Source organism: Oncorhynchus mykiss, chromosome 3 (genome assembly GCF_057628025.1).
Source record: "Oncorhynchus mykiss isolate SJ-2025 chromosome 3, ASM5762802v1, whole genome shotgun sequence".
Lineage (NCBI taxonomy): Eukaryota > Metazoa > Chordata > Actinopteri > Salmoniformes > Salmonidae > Oncorhynchus > Oncorhynchus mykiss.
Window position 1 is genome coordinate 71527091 of NC_143024.1, and position 26183 is coordinate 71553273.

Consider the following 26183-nt stretch of genomic DNA (forward strand, 5'->3'; position numbering starts at 1 on the left):
GTGCTCTCATGCATGCTTCAGTGTTGCTTGCCTCGAAGCGTGCATAGGAGCGCTGCCTCTGGATTAGCGTTTTCTTGTTTGTTTATGGCTTTGTACAGCTCATTGGGTGCAGTCTTAGTGCCAAAACTCTATTTGTTGTCTGCAGCTTATCATGACATACTCTACCTCAAGCGAGCCAAACCTTGAGACTTCCTTAATATTTGATTTCACGCACCAGCTGTTATGTTTACCTACACTTTCAAAAGGCCAGCATGGGGATCAGTTTAGGCAGCGCACCACCATCACCAACCAAACCTGTGATCCGATAACCCCTCAATGGTGATGTGCAGGTTGACTCATAACCCGCAGCACCAATGGTTGGGTTTAGGGTCAGTAAATATTGTGTGGATGAAGGGTGGGTGGGTTGTGGGAGGGTTGAATAAAGAGAAAATAGCACCTTAAAATATCCAGAAATGTAGATGTCCTATCCAACTTGCCAAAACTATAGTTTGTTAACAAGATACTTGTGTAGTGTTTGAAAAACAAGTTTTAATAACTCCAACCGAAGTGTACAGTGCCTTGCGAAAGTATTCGGCCCCCTTGAACTTTGCAACCTTTTGCCACATTTCAGGGTTCAAACATAAAGATATAAAACTGTATTTTTTTGTGAAGAATCAACAACAAGTGGGACACAATCATGAAGTGGAACGACATTTATTGGATATTTCAAACTTTTTTAACAAATCAAAAACTGAAAAATTGGGCGTGCAAAATTATTATTATTATGAGGATGATAGCAGTCACATCAAATCAAATCAAATTTTATTGGTCACACACATGGTTAGCAGATGTTAATGCAAGTTTAGCAAAATGCTTGTGCTTCTAGTTCCGATAGTGCAGTAATATCTAACAAGTAATCTAATAATTCCACAACAACTACCTAATACACACACATGTAAAGGGATGGAATAAGAATATGTACATATAAATATATGGATGAGCGATGGCCGAGCGGCATAGGCAAGATGCAATAGATGGTATAAAATACAGTATATACATATGAGATAAGATATGGCAGTTGCCGTACCAGGCAGTGATACAGCCCGACAGGATGCTCTCGATTGTGCATCTGTAAAAGTTTGTGAGGGTTTTAGGTGACAAGCCACATTTCTTCAGCCTCCTAAGGTTGAAGAGGTGTTGCTCACCACACTGTCTGTGTGGGAGGACCATTTCAGTTTGTCTGTGATGTATTCGCCGAGGAACTTAAAACGTTCCACTTTCTCCACTGCTGTCCCATCGTTGTGGATAGGGGGGTGCTCCCTGTGCTGTTTCCTGAAGTCCATGTTCATCTTTGTTTTGATGACGTTGAGTGAGCAGTTGATTTCTTGACACCACCCTCTGAGTGCTCTCACCTCCACCCTATAGGCTGTCTCGTCGTTGTTGGTAATCAAGTCCACTACTGTTGTGTTGTCTGCAAACTTGATGATTGAGTTGGAGGTGTGCATGGCCACACAGTCATGGGTGAGTACAGTTGAAGATCAGCGAAGTGGAGATGTTGTTTCCTACCTTCACCATCTCAGGACGGCCTGTCAGAAAGTCCAGGTCCCAATTACACAGGGCATGGTTGAGACCCAGGGCCTAAAGCTTAATGATGATCTTGGAGGGTACTATGTTGTTGAATGCTGAGCTGTAATGATTGGACAGCATTCTTACATAGGTATTCCTCTTGTCCAAATGGGATAGGCAAGTGTGCAATGTGATGGCGATTGCATCATCTGTGGACCTGTTGGGGCGGTATGCAAACTGAAGTGGGTCTAGGGTGGCAGGTAAGATGGAGGTGATATGATCCTTGACTAGTCTCTCTAAGCACTTCATAATGACAGAAGTGAGTGCTACTGGGCGATAGTCATTAAGTTCAGTTATCTTCTTGGGTACAGGAACAATGGTGGCCATCTTGAAGCATTTGGGGACAGCAGACTGGGATAGGGAGCGATTGAATATGTCCGTAAACACACCAGCCAGCTGGTCTGCGCATGCCCTGAGGACACGGCTAGGAATGCTGTCTGGGCTAGCAGCCTAGCAAGGTTTAACACGTTTAAATGTCTTACTCACGTCGGCCACGGAGAAGGAGAGGGGGGGCACGCAGTCCTTGGTAGCGGTCCGCGTCGGTGGCACTGTATTGTCCTCAAAGTGGGCGAAGAAGGTGTTTAGTTTGTCTGGAAGCAAGACGTCGGTGTCCATGACGTGACTGGATTTGTTTTTGTAGCCCGTAATTGCTGGCTATGTCATGTGTGAAGTTTGAGGCGCTATGCAAATTTGACAGTCACAAGACGGGGACTTAAAATAGACCTATGGCACGTCAAGGGAACTGTAGCCTTCTGAAACTGAAAGCTGGACACTGACTGTAGTTCTGACCTCTCACATAGCCTTAATATTAACTCCTGTAGAATGAAGCATTTCTTGCAGTAAAATTATACACCAAATGTAGGCAACATTTTGACTCGGGAAGAGGAGTGGAGAAATATGATTTCTTTCTTTCAGCATCTTTTGAGAATGTGAATGCTGAGTTAGATACCATCTGTTGAGGTGCTACAGAATCTTTATTAACATCATAAAAGCCAAACTGAAATCTTACCGGAAACATGTTGGGTCATTTTCACAGCTTTCTATTTCCTTACAACTGGTCAAGCTGATTTGGAAATGTTGCTTCCGAAACCTTTCCAGTTTCTTTTTTTTTTACAGCATGTTCTCCCCGTTCCCCAAACGTCTTTGCTGCACGAAAGAAGCAGAGATAACAGAGAAAACTTTATAGATGTCAACTAGATTAAAGCATTCATTTGATCGATTTATGACATTATTCTGGTGAGCAAGGGTTTATTTGGTCTTCTAGGGCAACATATAATGACAGAAGAGAAGCTGCATGTATCTAACTATAGACAAATTGAATAACAAATAGCCTACCAAAATGTTGGAAATTATGAGATGAAACATATCTAAATATGGCACCCTCTGTCAAAAAAATATTTCCGCCATCTCTGACTGTAGTCTACAGCACATTTTCCATATTAGCGGGTTAGAGTTGGTTGCGGGCCTTAGATCTTCACTTTATCACATATAGTCGAGCTGTTGCGGATGGGTTATTAGCAATTGCAGGCAGGTGAACAGGAAGTATTGTGGGAGGGGGCTGCCCTCACACACAATGCATCCCACCACCAGCTCCACAGATCAATAGGATCCTGGACGCACGGGCTAGCCATCGATCTATTTTATGCCCGTGCTCAGCCGACCTGTACGCACCAGGGCACTGGAGCGGGAAATTCTAATTATTATTAAAGCCAGCCAATTCCATTATCTGGGCGGCGGAAGAAAGGAAGGATGTGCAGTGCTGGCTTGCTCTGCGATATTGGCTCACTTCCCTTAAAAAGGGGGCAAAGATTTGCCCTTTGTGGTCCGAGACAGTGGGGGAGTTATTACCCCAGTTTATCATTGTGGCCTCAGACTCTCCTCTGTCACCTGCCACTGGGTGGCCATCTTGGATCTGATGGAGAGAGGCCTAGACAGAGCTTATCTAGAAAAACAGCACATACATCAATATAATAGGGAACACAATTAGTGTGTTTGTGTGATCTTAGCATGTTGATGAGGTGAAAGTATTGGTGCAATAATTTCTGAATTGGCAGCCAGATTAATACAGTGCAGCTACTACAGATATTCTACCTCTCATTACCAATAAATATGAAATAATTGTGACGTTGACATAAAACAAAGGGTGCAACCATAATCTTTAAGTGTGACTGCATCTGGTGTGTTTGAGGTCCATTACTATGTTTACTATTTCTTAAGTCTGAGAGTGATAAATTAATTCAGTTCCTCACAGTGTCTGACTCTTCGTGATGATTTAATGGACCTATCTGCAACAGGAAAACCCAGTAGTTCCCGGCTAAGACCAACTCTGAATAGGACCCCTGCACAGTTATTAACCTTCTGTTTAACTGGGGTTATGAAGAAACATCCCATCAACCACATTATAACATTTAGCTGCACCTGTGGAGGCCTGGCTGTTTGGAGGGATGTGATGCATTGTGTTTTAGCTAATCAGTACTATCGAGGACATGTCAGAAATACAGGTTTAATGTGTGTGAGGAAGTGTAGATACCAGTACTGGGGAGGCCTGTTTGTGTGACAGGATGTGTAGCTAACGACCAGGGCTATGGAGTCTCTATGGCTACATACTAGAGGTTGACCAATTATGATTTTTCAACAAGATACCGATTATTGCAAGGCCATAAAAAGCAGATACCGATTAATCGGCCGATTTTTAAAAATGTATTTGTAATAATGACAATTACAACAATACTGAATGGACACTTATTTTAACTTAATATAATACATCAATAAAAATAAATTTAGCCTCAAATAAATAGTGAAACATGTTCAATTTGGTTTAAATAATGCAAAAACAGTGTTGAAGAAATAAAAGTGCAATATGTACCATGCAAAAAAGCTAACGTTTGAGGACCTTGCTCAGAACATGAGAACATATGAAAGTTGGTGGTTCCTTTTAACATGAGACTTCAATATTCCAAGGTAAGAGGTTTTAAGTTGTAGTTAATATAGTATTTATAGGACTATTTCTCGCTATACCATTTGTATTTCATATACCTTTGATTATTGGATGTTCTTATAGGCACTTTAGTATTGCCAGTATAACAGTATAGCTTCCGTTCCTCTCCTCGCCCCTACCTGGGCTTGTACCAGGAACACATCGACAACAGCCACACTCGAAGCAGCGTTACCCATCGCTCCACAAAATCCGCGGCCCTTGCAGAGCAAGGGGAACAACTACGCCAAGTCTCAGAGCGAATGACGTTTGAAACGCTATTAGCACGCACCCCGCTAACTAGCCATTTCACATCGGTTACACCAGCCATTAGGCTGATAGGCTTGAAGTCATAAACAGCGCTGTGCTTGCGAAGAGCTGCTGGCAAAACGCACAAAGGTGCTGTTTGAATGAATGCTTACGAGCCTGCTGCTGCCTACCACCGCTCAGTCAGACTGCTCTATCAAATATCAAATCATAGACTTAATTATAACATAATAACACACAGAAATATGAGCCTTTGGTCATTAATATGGTCGAATTCGGAAACTATAATTTCGAAAACAAAACTTGTATTATTTCAGTTATTTATTATTACTGCATTGTTGAAAAGGGCTTGCAAGGAAGCATTTCACTGTACTGTTTACACCTCCTGTATCCTGTGCATGTGATTTGATTAAGAAAATGGCTGAGGGAGACAAATAAATAAGTCTGGAACAAACAGACACACCCGAACAAGGCGAGTGATTATAGGGTCATTAAAAACCAAGCTTCCCAATGGAAATGAACTACACGTACTCATACACAGAGACAGATACACAGAGACAGACAGATTCACTCACTCACTGACTTGTCTCCTGGCATTGGATGAGAGTTATTTATGATTGGCCCTGACAGACCTGCCAGACAGAGACATAGAGAGGATGATGTGTCCAGTGTTTGAATGTGTTAGTAAATGTCATAGACAGGGTGTCTCAGTGACTATGTTAACTATGTTACTATCCCCCTAGTCTCTTCTTTTAATATGTTCTTTTAATATTTAATATTCATAATCATAAATTCAATTTTGTCAAACAGTAGACTTATAAAATATGTTTTTTCAAGGAAGGAACATAACTTGTAAATAAACACTGGTAGCATTGACTCAACTTGTTAGCAGCACACCAAGGACAAAAAAATTTCTAAACTTTTGTGTATATTTTATGATCATATGTTTTGTAATTCAGTATTTTATTGTGTTTTGTATTGATGTATGTTTGCATTATGCGGGGCTCATTTGAAACAGAGACTTGGTGTTAATATGACACCCTGCCTCGCCTGGTTCACCAACTACTTCTCAGATAGAGTTCAATGTGTCAAATCGGAAGGCCTGTTGTCCGGACCTCTGGCAGTCTCTATGGGGGTGCCACAGGGTTCAAATCTCGGGCCCACTCTTTTCTCTGTTTATATCAATGATGTCGCTCTTGCTGCTGGTGATTCTCTGATCCACCTATGCAGACGACACCATTCTGTATACATCTGGCCCTTCTTTGGACACTGTGTTAACAAACCTCCAAACGAGCTTCAATGCCATACAACACTCCTTACGTGTCCTCCAATTGCTTTTAAATGCTTGTAAAACCCGACTAGCATCACTACTCTGGAAGGTTCTTACTTAGGGTATGTGGACAACTACAATTAACTAGGTGTCTGGTTAGACTGTAAACACTCCTTCCAGACTCACATTAAGCATCTCCAATCCAAAATTAAATCTAGATTCAGCTTCCTATTTTGCAGCAAAGCCTCCTCCACTCATGCTGCCAAACATACCCTCGTAAAACTGATTTTCCTACAGATTCTTGACTTCGGCGATGTCATTTACAAAATCGCCTCCAACACTCTACTCAGCAAATTGGATGTAGTCTATCACAGTGCTATCTGTTTTGTCACCAAAGCCCCATATACTACCCACCACTGCGACCTGTATGCTCTCGTTGGCTGGCCCTCGCTACATATTCGTCGACAAGCCCACTGGCTCCAAGTCATCAGTAAGTCTTTGCTAGGTAAATCCCCGCCTTATCTCAACTCACTGGTCAACATAGTGTGACGACCCTCCCACTGTCCACAGAATTATTTCTCTTTGCTCTTGTTTTCCTTAATAGGATGTTGGTGAGCGGAGCTGGGAGGGTCTTCAGCAACATGGGACACACCTGGGCCCGGATGTGTCCCGGGTTAAATACACCTCTTCCCCATTCATTCAGGAGACTCTCTCCATGCAGACACACTGTTAGATTTTGGTTGTGGCATTTTTGTGGCCGTTTTGTTCGTTTGCTTTGGCACCTTTCAACACTCCTCATTATCACATTTATGCACGCGAACACTCACTTACACAACTGATTACTGACTACACACACCATTGTTAATTATATTCACGTTACTTCAGTTAATAAATATATTTTTGTTATTCCTTATCTCCACGTTGTCTCCCTTTTTGTTATGGACTTCGAGCCGGTTGGTGACAGTAGCAACACCCACCCGTAGCACGTGTTCCAGCAGGTATATTTCACTGGTCATCCCCAAAGCCAACACCTCTTTTGGCCGCCTTTCCTTCCAGTTCTCTGCTGCCAATGACTGGAACAAATTGCAAAAATCAGTGAAGCTGGAGACTTATATCTCCCTCTCTAACTTTAAGCATCAGTTGTCAGAGCAGCTTACCAATCACTGTACCTGTACACAGCCCATCTGTAAATTGCACACCCAACTACCTCATCCCCATATTGTTATTTTTTTGTTTTTTTTGTTGCTCTTTTGCACCCCAGTATCTCTACTTGCACATCATCATCTGCACATCTATCACTCCAGTGTTAATGCTAAATTGTAATCTTTTCGCCACTATGGCCCATTTATTGCCTTACCTCCCTAATCTTACTACATTTGCACACACTTTACATATATTTTTCTATTGTGTTATTGACTGTACGTTTGTTTATCCCATCTGTAACTCTGTGTTGTTGTTTTTGTCGCACTCCTTTGCTTTATCTTGGCCAGGTCGCAGTTGTAATTGAGAACTTCTTCTCAACTGGCCTACCTGGTTTAAAAAAATTACACCCTGTTAAAATAGAGGTTAATAATGAAAATAGTTTGTGTCCTGAAAACTGTCTTTTCAACTGAACTGAATCTGAGTGATTGATTGACCTCATGTCTGTCACGACTTCAGCCGAAGTTGGTCCCTCTCCTTGTTTGGGCGGCGTTCGGCGGTCGAAGTCACCGACCTTCTAGCCATCGCTGATCCACTTTTCATTTTCCATTGGTTTTGTCTTGTCTTCCATCACACCTGGTTCCTATTCCATCAATTACATGCTGTGTATTTAACCCTCTGTTCCCCCCCATGTCCAATATTCTGGTATTTACCGGGTTTTGTTTGACCCATTTATTGTATTGTTCTGTTGACGGTGGTTTATGGATATTAAACGACATCGTTGTAAATCAGTTTTCGCTGTCCTGCGCCTGACTTCCCTGCCGCCAGTATGCACCTCACTACAATGTCTGTCTTCAAGTGGCAAATGATGTGGTTGTTTCAGTCCACTTTGACATTTATCCTCAAGTGGTTGTGTGTACAAAATGTGTGTGTGTCTCTGAGTGTGTGTGAGGTAAGGTGAGGTGGTGAGCAGTCTAGGTCAGCAGAACCTAAACACATTTACAGCAGAACAGTAGTTCAGGGAGCATTAATGGAGAGACTCACATCAGTCGGTGGTCTGGGCTTCCCTCTTTTCCTTTTCTCCTCTCCTTCCTTCTATCTTCTTCCCATCACACATGACAGAATAGCCAATACTGAGATGGTGGGAAAATTAAGTTAATTTGAATCAATAGTTGGCAGCTCTATAGTGGATAGTAGAGGCCTGGAGTATACACCCACTGACTGAAGCTGAAAAATACCCTCAGCTAACTAAGTCAATTCACACACATTCCACGCATGCATGCATGCACGCACACACACACACACACACACCACGCACAGATGCACACACGCACACACACACCACGCACAGATGCACACACGCACACACACACCACGCACAGATGCACACACGCACACACATACTACTGACTCTACTAAACTCCAAACTAAATCAAGAGATGTCAGTTGGCTGGGGAAATTCTGAGCTCTGATGGGGAGAGGACATGGGGAGGAATGGGAGGTGGGGAGAGGACATGGGGAGGAATGGGAGGTGGGGAGAGGACATGGGGAGGAATGGGAGGTGGGGAGAGGACGTGGGGAGGAATGGGAGGTGGGGAGAGGACGTGGGGAGGAATGGGAGGTGGGGAGAGGACGTGGGGAGGAATGGGAGGTGGGGAGAGGACGTGAGGAAGAATGGGAGGTGGGGAGAGGACATGGGGAGGAATGGGAGGTGGGGAGAGGACATGGGGAGGAATGGGAGGTGGGGAGAGGACGTGGGGAGGAATGGGAGGTGGGGAGAGGACGTGGGGAGGAATGGGAGGTGGGGAGAGGACGTGGGGAGGAATGGGAGGTGGGGAGAGGACGTGGGGAGGAATGGGAGGTGGGGAGAGGACGTGGGGAGGAATGGGAGGTGGGGAGAGGACGTGGGGAGGAATGGGAGGTGGGGAGAGGACATGGGGAGGAATGGGAGGTGGGGAGAGGACGTGGGGAGGAATGGGAGGTGGGGAGAGGACATGGGGAGGGACGGGTGTGGAGATGGAGGAGGTGTGGAGGGTTGGAGAGCGAAGGGGGAAGGGGGCACACGAGGTGTGGAGGGGAGAGGTGGTGGGGTGGGAAGTGCAGAGAGTTGGGGAGTGAAGGTAGGGAGAAGGTGGGGACGAGGTGTGGACAGGAGAGGTGGTGGGTTGGAGGTGTGGAGGGTTGGGGAGTGGAGGTAGGGGGAAGACATACCCTCAAATGCATAAACCAGGGTTTAAAAAATAGGTGTTTGGTAAAATGGTTTAGGTTAAGCTGTCACATACACATGTGGGATTGGCTACCAAATTGGTTTCACAGTGTTGCTGACATTTTCCAATGGTTCAGTGTAGCGTTGAATGTGCTTGACCCGGCTTTCCCCCCTGGGCTGTCCTCTATATGTCAGATAGAAAGGGGTCTCTTGGGGGGGCAGGAAATGCCATTTTCACAGTGATTGATTTTCTGTCTGGCTCCCCTGAAAGGGTTAAACGCTCCTGCCCTGTTACAGTATACTGCTGCCCCTGCGTAGTAAGATTGCATTTGGTTGCCAGTGCCAACTCAACTATGTAACCTGTCTGTCTGGTAAAGAGCTTGCAGAGAGGGAGGACTAAAGAAGAAAAGAGAGAGAGAGACAGACAGAGAGAGAGAGATAAAGAGATAAAGAGAGGGAGTGAACTTTCTCTGCCAGGTTGGCACCTGTCCCAGCTTTATTCAGGGAGTTTTGCTCCTTCCTGTACACCTTCACAAACGTCCCATCGTATGTTGCGTTCGTATAAACAGATTGCTTTCACACAACAACACATTGCATCTCTTTGTATTCCTTACGCCAGATTGGTTTCATATAACAAAACACATTGGATTGTTATTTTTCCATCTGCGCTACAACACTGGTTCCCTAACCCAACATAAGTGCATGTATTTTGTCTGGGTTTAAATAGCCAGATTGCATTGTTATATTCCTTCTTTACTAAAACACAGGTTCTCTAAGCGTCCACAGCATGTTTAAAGCTTAACAGCAGATGTAGTGTTTTACCATAGAAATATAACATCTAGAACGGACATAGAACCTATGACCATGGCAATTGGACTGGTAAACACATTACTTGAATAGGGATGCACATTCTAGTAACTCTATGTGTGTGGTTATAACATAATGATATATCCTATGATAAGCTGACTATGTAAATCAGTGTTTCCCCTAGGAAGGGGGGTGCATTGCTACTAGCATTAGCACAATGACATGCTAGCTGTTCCCATAGACTTCCAACGAATGTCCATTTAAAAGCACGTCTCGGCAGAAATCTATATAAAAAGAAAACATAAGAGGTGAAATGAATATAGGGGAAACACTGTTAATGTAAAGCGTAAATAGAGAGTTTATGTTTTTCCCTATAGGCCTGTAGTTGTGGCAGAGGGAAAACGGACACAGGCCTTAGGGATCCTATTAAATAAGTAAAACATCTCTAATGCTACACTATATGCAATATACGGTATATGTCTCCTTGGGAAAAGTGATATAATGTGATTCTTATGCTTTCTCTTCTTGTCTTTCTGTTGCAGGTAATGTTGTGCATCTTTATTCATTCTGGGTTCTCCTTTGGACGTCTCAGACACACGGCCACTGCAGACTGCAACGCGATGAGTAACACATCGTTTTATGTTGTGGGCAACGAACATTGAAATATGCACACATGCACGCAGACACTTGGGCACCACATATAGTAAACATGCACACACAGCCATACATTAGGATCCTTACTTGTAAAGATGTATTATACTGTATAACAGTGAGTCTGTCTCTCTTGGTATCAGTGTGTGTGACATGCCTGTGATGACAGCATGCTAGTGTGTCTGCCCTTTTTACTGTGTGTGTGTGTGTGAGTGGATGTGTCTATGCATTTATGTCCGTTTATGTATCCCTTACTGCTTTATTGACCTAATTATGCATATGTGTGTGTATGGGGTGTGTGTGTGCGTGTGCGTGTGTATGTGTGAGTTTTGAGTGTGTGTCTCTGTATATATGTGTGGATGACAGGCTCTGGAGGGGTGGTTGGCTGAACGACAGTGTGTGGTAAAACAATGCATCACAGTGAAAGCCTTCATTATGTGCTCATGCCTGTCCTGTGCCTCCTGAGAGCTGGGGATATGTGATGCACTGGCAACAACCACCAGCCAGCTAACATATACCACTGTTACTGTCACTGGCCATGCATGCTGTGAAACATGGTATATTGAGATTCACTGCAGGTGCAATACTCTTATATTGATGTTTGCGTTATACACATTGTTGGACAAAATGATAAGCACATGTAGACACACGCATTCAGAACCAAGTAGGCTACGTTATAACGCATTATAAGGCCGGAGATTTTAATGCAGGGAAACTGAAATCCGTTTTACCTCATTTTTCATTGCATTTCACCTGCGTTCAAAACTCTTCATCACCTTTACACTACACATAGAAATGCATGCAAGGCTCTCCCTTGTCCTCCCTTTGGCAAAACTGACTCTAACTCTATCCTCCTAATTCGTGCTTACAAGCAAAAACTCAAGGTAACCTGTCTAAATGACTATCGCCCTGTAGCACTCACATCTGCAACCATGAAATGCTTTGAAAGGCTGGTCATGGCTCACATCAACACCATCATCCCAGACACCCTGGACGCACTCCAATTAGTGCCCTCCAAGCTCATCACTAAGCTCAGGACCCTGGGACTGAACACCTCCTTCTGCAACTGGATCCTGGACTCTTGTAATTTAGGTAGATATGTACAGTAGATATAGACTAAGTGTACAAAACATTAGGAACACTCTCTCTTTCCATGACATAGACTGACCAGGTCTATGTCATGCTTCAATAAAAAGGTCAGATGTCAGACTGCCGGGAAATCTCTAGCCTCGCTTCTCTCTGCCAAAGCTGTTCACTATCACGCTGTGGTACCGTGCTGTACTATAGAATAACCTTACTGTGTACTGTACGATCTACAGAAGGTGATGGGGCAGTGTAAGCACTGCCTAGTGTCTAGTATACCTCACCATATCAGTACTCGCTACCTAGTGTCTAGTATACCTCACCATATCAGTACTCACTGCCTAGTGTCTAGTATACCTCACTATATCAGTACTCACTGCCTAGTGTCTAGTATACCTCACCATATCAGTACTCACTACCTAGTGTCTAGTATACCTCACCATGTCAGTACTCACTGCCTAGTGTCTTGTATACGTCACCATATCAGTACTCACTGCCTAGAGTCTAGTATACCTCCCCATATCAGTACTCACGGCCTGGTGTCTAGTATACCTCACCATATCAGTAATCACTGCCTAGTGTCTAGTATACCTCACCATATCAGTACTCACAGCCTAGTGTCTAGTATACCTCCCCATATCAGTGCTCACTGCCTAATGTTTAGTTTACCTCCCCATATCAGTACTCACTACCTAGTGTCTAGTATACCTCACCATATCAGTACTCACTGCCTAGTGTCTAGTATACCTCACCATATCAGTATTCACTGCCTAGTGTCTAGTATACCTCACCATATCAGTACTCACTGCCTAGTGCCTAGTTTACCTCCCCCTATCAGTACTCACTGCCTAGTGCCTAGTTTACCTCACCATATCAATACTCACTGCCTAGTGTCTAGTATACCTCACCATATCAGTACTCACTGCCTAGTGCCTAGTTTACCTCCCCCTATCAGTACTCACTGCCTGTGCCTAGCTTACCTCCCCATATCAGTACTCACTGCCTGGTGCCTACATCCCCATGCCATCCAACACGCTGTGGGTGTGAGTAATCACCTATGGTTTATTGTTTGTGGGGAACGTTAGCGTAATGCCCGTGAGATTATTCTCTATTTATTAGGTCACACTGCTCTGAAGGCATTAAAGTGTCAGTGTGTTGAACTATAAATTACTATTGATGAATAACAAATGGCACCATATTCCTTAACTAGTGCACTACTTTGGACCAGGGTCCATAGGGAATAGGGTGCCATTTGGGATGACCTTATTGGAGAAGGTTTGTTAGTGAACCAAAAGTTCACACAGGTGTTGCTATCTGTACTTCACAGCAGTCCCACGTCCATTGTGTGTGTGTGTGTGTGTGTGTGTGTGTGTGTGTGTGTGTGTGTGTGTGTGTGTGTGTGCATGTGTGCATGTGTGCATGTTTAAGCTGAAGACAAATTGAAGGTTTGGTTGTAGGCTCTTCAAACTGTAGGTATAACAGGCTAAAGATGAACATACATTAGCTGAATGGATTATCCTTTGCACTCAAAATACATCTGTTCTCCTATCCTTGTTCTGTGTCCACTAGAGTGTAACCCACATCCAGACACTAACTGTCGGTTGAGAAGATTACTTTTGTCACAGTTGCTCATGTTAAGTGTTCCAAGCATTGATAGTGTGACTATGTGATACACAACCTAATCTGGACACGATCATCCAGGTTAATGATTACCCTTGTCAGTCATTAGTCACTGATCAGAGAGCTGTTCTGGTACTCACAATATACAAGACATCACTGCATTGGTCATAAAGCACAAATCGGCCCCCTCACACACACTCATAAAAGAAACACACACACTTCATACACACGCACGCACACACACTCCTCCAGCCTGTTACACCAGTTGGAGAAGGTGGCAGATCGATTAATCTGGTCATTAAAACTTCAACACTGCACTTCATCTCACTACGTTGTTGTCTGTCGCTATGGAGACCTGGTACACCCAAGAGACGTTTTGAAGGAGTGTGTGTGTGTGTGTGTGTGTGTGTGTGTGTGTGTCTGCGTCTGTGTGTTTGAGGAGCGCAGCACAGTAATGTCAACAGACAGGCATGGTGCAGAGCCTCAAGGCTTAGTGGGGCAGTGAAGGGAGGCCAGACAGACAAACAGACAGACAGACAGACAGACAGACATCAGTGCAGCAGTCAATCCTGACACAGCTCCTGCTGTGATCACAGAGTTCCCCTCCTATACTACTGAATCATAGAAAATCAACTTAGAGTTGTTTGATATACACTGTCATCATGTCTTAGAGACATTAAATATAGTTACATGATTATAAGAACTCTCTGTATTACAGTTTTTTTTGATTGCTTAAGCACGATTTTCAAAACAGGGCCCGTGTTTTCAAAACACTACACACAATTAGCACAACCACACACCCAATTAGCAAAACACTACAGATCCTTTGCAAAAATTAAACACTCTTGTAAAAACTATACACTTCTTTTTAAAAACCACACTTTGTTACCATATGAAACACACACGTTTCACATTACTAGACTCTGTTTACACGAGTTACACTCTGCTGTGATAAACCTAAAACACTTTTAGCACTTCTACTTCCCTATGATTAGAGTAGGCTACTATCAACAAAGTACAAATAAAATGTAAATTCACCAAACACTACACAAGACCAATGTTGCAGACTGAAGAAACTCATTTATTTCTCAACACCCCCAAAATGTTGATGATGGAGAGTCATAATACTGTAACCAAACGACACTTTACGTATTGTAAGTTCAAAAAAATAAATAACTAGACATTGTCTCTTCGCCTAGCTGGATCTGGCCAGAGAATTTCATCAACATCGCAGGCAATGTTGTCATTAGCAAGACACCTTGGGAAGAAACGTCTTGAATGACGAATCCATCCTTGCATTGCTGCTACCTCCATCTGGTCACAGGCCTCCTCCATGGCTTGGATGAGGGGTACGTCAGCCTGGAGACGGAGATCATATACCTTCCACCGCCATGCCGAGAAAAACTCTTCTATAGGGTTGAGGAATGGAGAGTGTGGTGGAAGATATAGGACGGTGAAATGTGGATGTTGCTGAAACCAGTTCTGAACCAGAGCAGAGCGGTGGAAAGACACATTGTCCCAGACAACAATGTATTGCATATGATTGATTTGATTTGCTGCTGTTATGTTGTGCAATTGGTCCAAGAATGTAAGTATGAGTGCTGTGTTGTAAGGGCCCATATGGGCATGGCGGTGGAGGACCCCATTCTGTGTAATGGCTGCACAGAGTGTTATATTACCCCCACGTTGCCCTGGGACATTGACTATAGCCCTGTGGCCAATGATGTTTCTTCCCCTCCTTCGTGTTCTCGTCAGGTTGAACCCAGCCTCATCTACGTAAATGAACTCATGCTGGATCTCCTCTCCATCCATTCGTAAAACTCTCTGAAAAACAGTGTCGGGCAAAATTGTGTAGTTCAGTGTAGATCTAGCATACATATTACAGTACAGTAAAAGATTATGAGACAGTATGCAAGATCACACTGCTAAAGTGAATACATACCTCTGCATAATCATGCCGCAGTTGTTTCACCCTTTCGGAATTGCGCTCGAAAGGCACTCGATAAATTTGCTTCATTTGAATATGTTTTTTTTTCGGATGCGTGGCAGTGTTGATGTTGAGACCTGATGGATATCGTTGAAAATGGTGTGGTTATTGACAATGTTAGCTTGGAGCTGCTTGAGTGTTATAGCATTGTTGGCCAAAACCATGTTTACTATCTCCCTCTCTTGCTGTTCTGTGAACATAGGAGGCCTTCCCCCTTGTCGTCCCTGACCCTCAATCCTATGTAGAAAAAAAAAACAGTGTACAATAGTACAGTAATTTCACAGGAAAAGGTAACAGAAGTGCTGATAGTGCATAGAATACAGTACTGTAAGCTGTTACTGAAACCGTGCAGATGTTTTTGATATGATGATATTTTTACAATACCTATTTTCCAGTCGAAATGTTCTCATCACACTTGCCACTGTATATCGGCTTAGATTTGGCTGTACTCGCAGTCCAGCCTCCCTCAGCGTCAGGCCGTGGTTGACAACGTGATCAACCAGTGTTGCGCGGATCTCATTTGTCAGATTCGGTCCTCTTTGAGCACCTTCTTGTCTTCCTCTTCCTCCCCTTCCTCCTCCTCGTTGTCGTCCTCCTCCTCCTCCTCCTCGTCGTCTTACTCTTTCTCTGACTCTTTCCATTGTGCTTGAAGACCGAGGAACTCACCTGCAGCTTTTTATAGTGCTTATACACCTGATTGGTGTGTCTACAATTAAGCAAACGAGTGTTTGCACACCTGATGACTGTGTTGAACCAATTGGTTGGACGGTGTGGTAATTTGACAGTCAGTGCTTTGGTATTGCAAAGATGTGACTTCATGATAGATTTTTGTGTGTAATGTATGTTAAGTGTGTTTAGTGTTTTTCAAATCACTGTGTGTAGAGTTTTGCAACAAGTGTGAGGTTGACAATGTGCTTATAGTTGTGCAAATATGGGCTGATGTTTTGCTTCTTGAGTGTAAGGTTTTGCTAATAGTGTACTACTTTTAATTTTAGTGTGTAAACAATCCACAAAAACTGTAAGTCTGGTGACTGTACTGCAGTTTCATGTTCTTACTCACTACGTTGGACAAGGACTTTGGTCTTTGTAGCAACTGATTGACCCACTACTGTTTGATAGCATGATGAAATGCAGCATATCTTTGTGAAATATATCCATTATTGCAACCTTTTTTCCAGGTCCCCCTCACAAAATAGTTTTCTAACCTCAAGGGTATTTTCCTGGTTAAAGGGATAGAAGCCCTTTATCTACTTCCCCAGAGTCAGATGAACTCGTGCAATTGTTAACTAGCGTTAGTGCAATGACTGGAAGTCTATGGGAACAGATGATGTCTGTGTGTGTGTGTGTGTGTGTGTGTGTGTGTGTGTGTGTGTGTGTGTGTGTGTGTGTGTGTGTGTGTGTGTGTGTGTGTGTGTGTGTGTGTGTGTGTGTGTGTGTGTGTGTGTGTGCGTACGTGTGTGTGTGTGTGTGTGCGTACGTGTGTGTGTGTGTGTGTGTGTGTGTGTGTGTGTGTGTGTGTGTGTGTGACTGCATGCGTGTGTTACCCATGGTTCTGTTACATCACGTCCCTGTGGTGTACTAGCAGGATCCCATCTGTATCTGATAGCTGTTACATCTGTTGGTACTGCCAGCTCGACATGACAGGGTATGTGTGTTCAGATCTGATGATTTACTGATATCTCTCTCAGAGAGCAGGGGTGATGTTATAGACCCAAAGTATTTGGCCAGTACAGATGGAGAACCAGTCCAGCGACTGTTGGTGGGAGGTACAGAGACAAACCAGTTTGGCTGACAGACAGGGTGACAGGGACAGCATTCTAACATAGCTGTGTTCAAATACCACTTTAAATCTTCCTGCTATGTATCTATAGACTATGTTTCAACTTGTCAATTTCAAATTATTTTCTAACAAGTTTTATTTTCTAACAACAGTGTGAATCGAGGTGTGTTCCTCCTTATTAATTCACATAGAAGTAGTCGATTTCACTGTTGAGGACAGTGTATGTTTGAGGCTTTACTGAGCCGGACAAACATTGCTCTTCGTTGAGAACCCAACACTTCCCCTGTGTTTCCCCTGGCACATTTTCTGGCTGGCACTCTCATTGCCTTCATTGTTGTTTCCCGTAAAAAGTTTTTTTCGCGTTTTCAAGTGCTGGTGACAAATCCTGCATTCCGATTCTTGCATTTTTTGAAGGTTGTGCTGATTATTATGACCTAATGCTAAGCTCTTTGCCAGCCTTATGTGGCGCATTTTTTAAAAACTTTATAGAATGCATTTTGGGTGTCACGTAAAACATCTGTCGGACCAAAGATGTTATAATAAAATGAGGTGAAGGGATGGTTAACTCATCTTTCGAGTAAACCTCCGGAAGTGAATGAAGGGAAGTGAATGATGGTAGACTACACACTCCCTTCAACATGCATACTGCAAACAGACCAAACATCTTGTCTCCTCTTCTTATCTTTGGTTGACGTGAAATAAGAACATGGCGGCGCACACAAACTACTCATCGTCGGATTACTTTGGATTCTTAGAAAGTGTTTTACTGAATTATTTAGATCAATGGTGAGCTCACCCATGACGTGAGGAATTGTAAATTGTAATTGCTATTAGCTAATTCATATTATGGCTTCTGTCAGCCAAGAGTTAGCTAAATATGACCACTTGTGTTACGTCAATCTTTCCTCAGTTAGCTCTAGGACTAATGTAGCCTACATTTTCTGGTTTGGATGATTGTGTTATGCTGTCACTACTTCTGTGAATATCTGAACATTTGCATCCAAAAATAAACTGATCACATTCAGGACATAATGTTGTAAAGACTGTTTGTGAAAAATGTTTCTGTGAAAAAACAGTGTGGCCAGCTCAAACACTGACTTTTTCATTAATCGAAACTGGATGTTTTAAATAAGCGTTCTAATCACACCTGTTGAGTGTATGTGTTCGTAAGTGTCAAAGGGTTAAACTAGGCAAACTCATTGAAGTGCAGGTAACTCAGCATGTCCCTGTAGGTAACAGGACTCACTCTCTTCCACAGCAGCCTTTGCTGTGCTACAAAACGGTCTGTCACACTGACATGGCGTGGGTTCTCTCAGGCAAAAAAGAGACAGTTGACAGTAGGTTTAATGAAACAAGGTCTTCCAAAGACTACTCGTATATAATTTATACAGATTGGTAATAGTGGTAACAGATGTGTAATAGTGGTAACAGTGCTAATAGCGGTAATAGTGCTAACAGTGGTTATAGTGGTAACAGATTGGTAATAGTGGTAATAGTGATAACAGATTGTTATTAGTGGTAACATTGTTTAATAGTTGTAACAGTGGTACTAGTGGTAACATTGGTAATAGTGGTAATAGTGGTAACCATGGTAATAGTATTGATAGTGATAACAAATTGGTAATAGTGGTAACAGTATTAATAGTTGTAACAGTGGTACTAGTGGTAACATTGTTAATAGTTGTAACATAGTGGTAACAGGGGTAATAGTGGTAGGAGAAAATGTGTTACCGATGTCCCCTTGAGCAAGGGACTTAACCCTTATTTCTCCTGTGAGTCACTCTGGATAAGAGTGTCTGGCAAATGACTAAAATGTAACAATTTTAAATGTAATAGTGGTAATAGTGTTAACATTGGTAATGCTGGTAATAGTGCTAACAGTGGTAAAAGTGGTAAAAGTTGTAATAGTGGTAACAGATTGGTAATAGTGGATAGAGGTAATATTGATAACAGTAGTAATAGTGGTAACAGTGGTAATAGTGGTAATAGTGGTAACAGAGTGGCAAGAGATTAGTAATAGTGCTAATATTGGTAATAGTGGTGACATTGGTAATAGTGGTAACAGTGGTAGTAGTGGTAATAGTGGTAATATTGGTAACATTGGTAATAGTGGTAATAATGGTAACATTGGTAATAGTTGTAATAGTGGTAAAATATTAATAACATTGGTAATAGTGGTAATAATGGTAACATTGGTGATAGTTGTAATAGTGGTAACCGATTGGTAATAGTGGTACTATTGATAACAGTAGTAATAGTGGTAACAGTGGTAATAGTTGTAACAGATTGATAACTTTGGTAATAGTGGTAATAGTTGTAATAGTGGTAACATTGGTAATAGGGGTAAAAGTATTAACATTGGTAATAGTGGTAATAGTGGTAATAGTTGTAATAGTGGTAACATTGGTAATAGGGGTAAAAGTATTAACATTGGTAATAGTGGTAATAGTGGTAATAGTTGTAATAGTGGTAACATTGGTAATAGGGGTAAAAGTATTAACATTGTAATAGTAATAGTGATAATAGTGGTAATAGTGATAATAATGGTAATAGTGGTAACAGAGTGGTAACAGATTAGTAATAGTGCCAATATTGATAATAATGGTGATATTGGTAACAGTGGTAGTAGTGGTAATACTGGTAATATTGGTAACATTGGTAATAGTAGTAATAGTGGTAACATTGGTAATAGTGGTAATATTGGTAATAGTGGTAACAGAGTGGTAATTGTGATAATAGCTCAGACATAGACAATAGTTCCGCGATAATATAAAAGACTGACTACAGACTAATGTGGTATAATGGGGAATAATTTAGTTGAAGTTGTAGAATTGGACATCTGAAGGACAACCCTTTACTACCATTAAAAGGACACTCAGACCTGACTCTTACCATGCATCCCTCTATCTCTCCATCCCTCTATCCCTCCCTTATCATATCAAAGCCTACTCAGAAAAGAGCTTATGAGGACCTCCAGCACATAACAAGACTATATAATATCTTAGGTTTGGCCACTCACTTGTCAACCTCAGCTAGATAACTAGTGGAACTTGAAATGACTTAGCAGCAGTACAGTACATCTCTAAGTCTAAATGAGGGGTTGTGTCCCAAATGGCATCCTACTCCCTATATAGTGTCTTATTGGCCCTGGTCAAAAGCAGTGGACTATATATGGGGGAGGGTACAACTTGAGGCACACCCAGGGAGAGTTTTGGAAGGAATGTGTGGTGGAGTTGTTCATTAAAGATCCCACCCGCTGTTACCACCGAGAGTCCGGCCATCTCTCCCGCTCCCTCTCCCTCTCCTCCGTAACACAAACCAGACTTGTTCAAAGGAAGCAGCACATCAAAGACAGAGACAGCCCCCACAGGCTAGGTCGCTAAGAGATAAGTATGGACCACGTCGATCTTTCATGGCCTCTCCCCCTTGGTGACCGCTGATGACCTCATCCTCATTAACGCTGACCTGCAGGGTTGCCAGGTGATCAGACGGTCATGACCCTATCAGAAGATTGCAGGTTGCTAAATAAACACAAGGAAACGGGAGCAAGTGGATTTCCCAGATTCCCCAGCTACCAGGTCTATATTGGCCAGATCTGTGCTGTTTGTCAGTGAACATCCCTGGGCGACTCTGAGCCTGGAGGTAGGCCTGTAGACCTAGAGGGCTACGATGGACTCTGGTCAAGAATAGTGCACTAAATAGGGAATATTTAGTCTCCCAGCTAGGTGGGGATATACTTTCAGGTAGACCTCCAGCTGCACTCAGAGCTTCCAGGCTTTACAATAGATCAATTCCATTTTATTTAGCAAATAAACTAAACAAAAAAATTATAAAAAGTAACACAAAATAACAATAACGAGGCTATATACAGGGGGCACCGGTACTGAGTCAGTGTGCGGGGGTACAGGTTAGTTGAGGTAATTTGTACATGGAGGCAGGGCTGAAGTGACTATGCATAGATAATAAACAGCGAGTAGCAGCAGTGTACAAAACAAATGAAGGAGGGGGTATCAATGTAAATAGCCCAGTGGCCAGGTAATAATGGTAAAAGGCTGAATCCGACATACAGTTTGGGAAGACCTTAAGACAGGAGGGTCCCTCTCTAAAACTCCTCTCAGGTTTGTATGTCCCAAATGGCACCCTATTCACTATATAGTGCACTGTATGGGCCCTGGTCAAAAGTCGTGCACTATAAAGTGAATATGGTGTCATTGAGGACACAACCCTCTCGTCTGCTCACCCGCCCAGAAAACCTCAAAGCAGTCATTTACTGAGAGGAGAGGCAGGACTTAACAACTAGAAAAGATACATGAAGCTCTGGTATAAAAGACAGAGCCCTGAGGGAGATGGAGGGAGGAGGAGGAGAAAAAAAAGATAGATGAAAAGAAAATGGGAGGGAAAGGTAATTGTGAGGAGATATTTTCTGGGTAATGAAGGAAGGAGTCCCCTCGTGGAGGGAAAGAGAGAGAAAGAGGGGAAGAGGGATCCAACAGAGACATGTTTTCATTTGATGGCAGGGTGCCGGTGTGTGGGTGTGTATGTCCGTGTGTGTTTTCGTGGTACCACGGCTATGGGACGGGTCCCAGTGTTGGAACATGCATACTCAGACCACCTCCCTAGTGAGCCCCGTTCATTCAGCCAATCAATTGCTTCTCATTTCTGCATTACACCACTCCCAAAAGACTTCTACTGAACGAACTAAAATTAATGCTTTCAAAATGCAATTATAGAATTCAGTTATGCCGTTCATTATTGAATAAGCTCACATTTTCACACTGCCTTGAATAGTGTAGCTGGCTTGGGAAAGTTTTCGAAAACTGAATAATGTTCAGGTTATTTTCTATGTTCTCCTGCTATCTGCTATTTCTATAGCCAGGAGTTTTTTCTGATGACATAACCTACCTGACCTGCAAACTCTTAGACCCATGACTCCTGGCCCTAGCTATGCAAATAGTAGTGTGGATGAAACAATTCAGGTTTATAGCCCGTTTTTGTCCCAAATGGCACCCTATTCCCTATCTAGTGCACTACTTTAGACCAGGGCCCGTAGGGTGCCATTTGGGATGAAGCCCCAGAATGTATGGTCCAGGACAGCCTCCATCTTTTCAGCCACACTGTGAAGTCAGGGATGGATCCATCACTCATTCATATTGTGAAGTAAAAAGACAGAGCGATCGATATATCACATTTGTAGAATCAGTTGAATGTGTTTGAGGAGAGAGGAGACACCCCTCTGGCACTACCAGTGCTGACTGGGAGTTGTCAACATAAAGGGCTAACAACATGGAAGCAAACTGAATCATGTTTAATGATGTAATGGTGAACTAGAAATCAAATCTGATCATGTACAGTATGTTGGATAGTGAATATTAGGGAGAGAGGGTGGGTAGAGAAATAATGGGTCAGTGAGAGAGAAAGAGAGAGCAGGAGAGAGAGAGAGAGAGAGCAGGAGAGAGAGAGAGAGAGAGAGAGAGAGAAGGGGAGAGATGGATGGAGAGAGAGAGAGAGACAGGGGAGAAAGAGTGGAACAGCTGGAGAGTGCTCATTATTTTACAGGCGCATAAAATCAATTTACATGTGTGTGCTTCAGCATGACTGTGGAATATTTACATATAAGTAAACAACACTACACTAATGGCCAATTCCATGGTAACAGAATGATGCCAAGACACAGATTTTTCACTTTAAAAAACCCAATAACTGCAAAATTAAACAAACCATACAAACTATGCACATGGACGACCTTAAAAAATGTCCAATGAAAATTTTACTAAAACAGATTTACTTGAAGAACAGTATAGATGCAAAGTTTGGTAGCAGAATGACGGCACAAACAGCACAAACCGTCATTGTGTTACCAAACTCTGCACTGTTCTCCAAGTAAATGTGGAAATTGTTAAACGTAGTCCTTGAGTATCGAGTTGTATAGTTTGTTGAACTTTGCAATAGTAGTTTTTTGTTTGACACACATTTTAAAGTGAAAAATCTGAGTCTCAGCATCATTCTGTTACCTTGGAATTCCCCTCTTCGCATACGTACAAGTGCATTTGGAAAGTATTCAGACCCCTTGACTTTTTCCACATTTTGTTACGTTATAGCCTTATTCTAAAAAAAACATGTTTTTATGTCTACACACAATACCCCAAACAGTTTTTTATACATATTTACAAATGTAATAAAATTAAAGGAGTAAAATATCATATTTACATAAGTATTCAGACCCTTTACTCAATACTTTGTTGAAGCACCTTTGGCAGCGATTACAGCCTCAAGTCTTCTTGGGTATGATGCTACAAGCTTGGCACACCTGTATTTGTCAGGTTGGATGGGGAGCATTGCTGCACAGCTATTTTTAGGTCTCTCTAGAGAGGTTCGATCGGGTACAAGTCCGTGCTCCGGCTGGGCCACTCAAGGACAGTCAGAGTCTTGTCCCGAAGCTACTCCTGCATTGTCTTGGCTGTGTGCTTGGGGTTGTTGTCCTGTTGGAAGGTGAACCTTCAACCCAGTCTGAGGTCCTGAGCACTCTGGAGCAGGTTTTCTTCAAGAATCTCTCTCTACTTTGCTCCGTTAATCTTTCCCTAGATCCTGTGGCCACTCTACCATAAAGGCCTGATTGGTGGAGTGCTGAAGAGATGGTTGTCCTGCTGGAAGTTTCTCCCATCTCCACAGAGGAACTCTGGAGCTCTGTCAGAGTGACCATTGGGTTCTTGATCACCTCCCTGACCAAGGCCTTGTGGACAATTAGACTTTGCTCTGACATGCATTGTCAACTGTGTGCCTTTCCAATAGGTGAACTCCAATCAATGGAAACAGGATGTACTTGAGCTCAATTTCGAGTCTCATTGCAAAGGGTCTGAATACTTACGTAAATAGAGTATTTCTGTTTTTTTTTATTATACTATTGCAAATTTTCCTAAAAACCTGTTATCAATTTCTCATTATGGGGTAGTGTGTGCATATTGACAACATCAAGGCCTATATTTAACCAGAAGAGCAACCTATTATTTAACCAATCTAGGTCTGGTTGTCGTCAAGTCCTTTTGGGTTCGGTCTAATTGTCCTCTGGTTCGGTCTAATTGTCCTCTGTTTCGGTCTAATTGTCTTCTGGTTCGGTCTAATTGTCCTCTGTTTCGGTCTAATTGTCCTCTGTTTCGGTCTAATTGTCCTCTGTTTCGGTCTAATTGTCCTCTGTTTCGGTCTAATTGTCCTCTGGTTCGGTCTAATTGTCCTCTGTTTCGGTCTAATTGTCCTCTGTTTCGGTCTAATTGTCCTCTGTTTCGGTCTAATTGTCCTCTGTTTCGGTCTAATTGTCCTCTGGTTCGGTCTAATTGTCCTCTGTTTCGGTCTAATTGTCCTCTGGTTCGGTCTAATTGTCCTCTGGTTCGGTCTAATTGTCCTCTGGTTCGGTCTAATTGTCCTCTGGTTCGGTCTAATTGTCCTCTGGTTCGGTCTAATTGTCCTCTGGTTCGGTCTAATTGTCCTCTGGTTCGGTCTAATTGTCCTCTGGTTCGGTCTAATTGTCCTCTGGTTCGGTCTAATTGTCCTCTGGTTCGGTCTAATTGGCCTCTGGTTCGTTCGGGTCCGGGTCCAACTTTTTGGACCTGAAAATAACTCTTGTGTACATGTTAGATTGAATAGTTTTCTTGTCAATCAATTTGAAAAATTATACCAATCCTCCATTGTTAGCACAATGGAAAGGTCAAATTCTTTATTATCTAAATGTTGAAATTGCCTGGGCGACAGAGAGAAACAAAATGGTGCAGTTTGAGGTCATGTGGTGGACAGTGATGCGACGCTAGAGATGGATGTGTGAGAGGGTGGATCTGGGTTGTGGGTGTTTGTTGGTGGATGTTTTGTATTGTAAAAAAAATGAACCACAAATGATCTACAAATTGTCCAAAAAACTAAATAAAATGAATAGTGTCTTCAGCATAGACATAGATACTGCCCCAGGACACAATGGCCCTGGGCTGATGGAGAGGGAGCTGAGAGCATCGCACACACACACACACACACACACACACACACACACACACACACACACACACACACAGGCAGGCGGCATGCAGGAACGCTCACGGACCCACACACACACAGCTTATTGAGGCTGTTTTCAATGAGCAACGGCTTGTTGTTGATTTGTTCATCGCCCTGTGACTATCACTCCCACAATGCAACACTCATTACCTCATTCAATGCCATCGATGAAGACAGAACCCTTTCTCTTCCCTCTGTCACTATATCTCGCCCTCCCTCCCCACTCTCTCTCTTTCACTCTCTCTCTCCCTCTCTCTCCTGTTGTCTGTTGCTGTCTCTCTCTGTCTCCATCTTTCTCTCCATGTCTCTCCCTGTCTCTATCACACAAGGCCTATTTTCTTTATAGGTTCTGAGTAATGTCCCTATTGTACACATCCACATTGTCCTGCGACTAGTGTCCGGCCATGCGACAACCTTCCCACTCAACCCCATCCCCTCCTTCTCCAGACCATCTCTGGAGACCTTCTCCCATTTCTCACTTTCCTCATCAACTCATCACTGACCACAGGCTGCATCCCCTCTGACTTCAGCATGGCCAGTCACTCCCCTCCTCAAGAAACCAACACTCTACCCCTCTGGCGTCAAAAACTACAGACCGGTATCCCTTCTTTCTTTTCTTTCCAAAAACTTGAGCGTGCTGTCTCTGACCAACTCTGACGTTATCTCTCTCAGAACGATCTTCTTGACCTGCACCAGTCAGGCTTCAAAGCGGCTCACTCAACTGAGACTGCTCTTCTCTGTGTTACGGAGGCTCTC

General features: G+C 43.0%; 1 protein-coding gene and 1 pseudogene across 3 annotated transcripts in view; one reads left to right on the forward strand and one right to left on the reverse strand.

The window, feature by feature from the left end:
* erbb4b (erb-b2 receptor tyrosine kinase 4b) overlaps window positions 1-26183 on the forward strand; it is a 464723-nt gene that overhangs the window by 105099 nt on the left and 333441 nt on the right. The window lies entirely within an intron of this gene.
* LOC149984670 (uncharacterized) lies at window positions 14682-16364 on the reverse strand (annotated as a pseudogene). Its single transcript, XR_016494800.1, has 3 exons — window positions 15995-16364; window positions 15547-15847; window positions 14682-15029 (listed from the first exon to the last, which is right to left on the reverse strand). The product of XR_016494800.1 is annotated as an uncharacterized LOC149984670 (transcript).